Below are 2,608 nucleotides of genomic sequence, written 5' to 3'. Positions count from 1 at the left end.
TAAAAAATATTTTTATGCAAAATTATGTTTTTTATATTTTTATATATTTTCGAATGATTAGCAAAGTAATATTTCAATTGCACTTTATAGACACGTGTTCATGTAAGATATTTTTCAACTATTTAAATAAATTCAAAAAACAAGATAACCCTTTTGAAGAGGACTTGTAAACAAAGATAATGGTAGTTTTTGAAATTTTTTTCGTTATGTATACCTTTTGTTATTGATTTTTATTCAACCCCTTTGAAACTGTCCAAAAAAAAATTCGAGCATTATTTTTAAAATAAATTAGATAAAAAGTATCATATGAATTTGAAAATGTCAAACTCGTATGACATTGGATAGAGGATTCCTTCATGAATCCAACATGATCAACTCTACCACATATGGTCAAATTTTTCCTTAAGTATGCTAGGGTACAAAATGGTGATGCAAAGCAATTTACAGAAGGAGAGATAAAACCTTGTTTTTTAGGACCTCAACAGCTCAATCGTGTTCTTAAAATGCTTGATCGAATGCTTGAGATATACATTCAAATAGCTTGATCGAGGGTTTAAGAAACACTTGATCAAACCCTTAACGTGGTTAAATAGAGGCTCGATCAAGCTATAGCTCAATCGAGTGCAAGGATTTTAATTACAAATAGAGGCTCGATCGAGGGTTTGTTTTGTTAATCGATCAAGCTATCTTTAATTCCTAAAACAACTTGATCGAGGGCTCAAATATTTCTTGATCAAGCTACTTTTTCCCACCCAAAATGTGCCCTCCCATGCCAAAAAGTGAAACCCAGCTTCATGTATAGACCCTTATAAACAAACATAATTGTATCAATGTTAATTTGGGTAAAATATTGCAAGATTGCACAAAGAATATTCAAGGAATACAAGTTAAGGGGGAGAATGCTAAAAATTTTCAATATTTTAAGATTAACATAGATAAATATGTGTTTCAATTAGATTTTCATGTTGCATATGTGGATGATGCGGATATTGTTTTGGGATATCCTTGGATGGGATTAGTTGATATAGTTATTATTAAAGTGCAAAAGAAAATTTTGAAATTTTGGTACAAGAAAAGGAATATTAACTTGTAGAATATTTCTCTTTCATTTAATCCCCAAATTCATAGACAAACACATAATATAATTTCCAAATTTGATTTATTGTTGTTGAGATATAAGTGAAAAATTACCCAGAAAATACTTGCTTATTTTTCCATATAAATGAAATGAGGGTAGTAACTATAATGTAGAATAGTCCCTGCATCTACCACTAATTGATTGAATAAGGAAATGTGGGCTCTGAGGTTTTTCATTTTTTAAGAATGCTATTTTTCCGCAATTGTCTCCACAATCTTTCATTATTCCCTCCTCCACACATTCTTCCTATGGGCCTCTATACTTTGCATAATGAAATCGACCTCAACACAACTCCCACATCAGCACATGCTTCCTCCACATAATGAAAGTCACCTCGACACAACTTTGTGGCTATTCCCACCTCAACACATCAACTACAAAAAAAAAGAGAATAAAAATGACAATTTTATGTGATCACGGAGCAAGAACTTGATACAATGTGAAATATGCATGTACACATGTTACCCACACAATTTCTCCATTTCATACTACTCAAACACAAATGGGATGCCATGAGATTTTATATTACATTGCAAAGTGTGAAGAGCTTTCATAGTGCATAGTTTTCGCTACACTCCACACAATGATAAAGCTTCCACACAATTCATACATGCTATGTTTTTTCTTGCTATTGAATATTGACTTGTTGACTGCTACTAATAATTTCCCAATGTTGTAGTTTTTGAGAGTAATTTTATTGATGGAAAGACTATTTAGAGTGTTTGTGGAGGATGTCAATTGTTTTTTAATTGGTCTTAAAATTATTGTTGAGTCCACAATTCATTTCCAGTTATGTGAGTTCAATATTTCAAAGCTATAAAGTCCTCATATATTCATGGTCTAATTACAAATAAAAATAATAGTAGCCAATAGTCAACTTTGTAGCATGAACAAGTAAAATGTGTATGAATTGTGTGGAGTGTGGAGAAAACATTTCATAATGGAAGCTCTCTGCAATTCACATACAACAATGAGATGTTGTGGAGGACGTCAAACATTTTTTAATTGGTCATACAATTATTGCTAAGTCAACAACTTGTTTCCAGTTACGCGAGTTCAATATTTCAACGTTATAAAGTCTTTAGATATTCATGTTCCAATTAAAAATAACAATAATAGTAGCTGGCAGTCAATGTTGCAACATAAATAAAAAAAGCATGTGTGAATTGTGTGGAAGCTTTTCCTTTGTGTGGAGTTTAGAGAAAACTCCGCACAATGAAAGATCTTCATACTTAAAAAATGAAGGAGTGGTGCTAGTGACGATGCAGATGATTGGGAAATCTAAATTGCTCAAATTCACAATAGCATAATCGTCATATGCACATTTGTGTCCATCAAATGATGCAATACTATTATTTGAACCTTATATATATATATATATATATATATATATATATAGAGAGAGAGAGAGAGAGAGAGAGAGAGAGAGAGAGAGATGTTAGATTTTATTGAATATATAGGTTTGGTTTG

This window comes from Pinus tabuliformis, chromosome Q (genome assembly GCF_031772625.1).
Source record: "Pinus tabuliformis cultivar Carrire ecotype Pingquan chromosome Q, CPIR1, whole genome shotgun sequence".
NCBI lineage: Eukaryota > Viridiplantae > Streptophyta > Pinopsida > Pinales > Pinaceae > Pinus > Pinus tabuliformis.
This window is presented reverse-complemented; position numbering follows the sequence as displayed.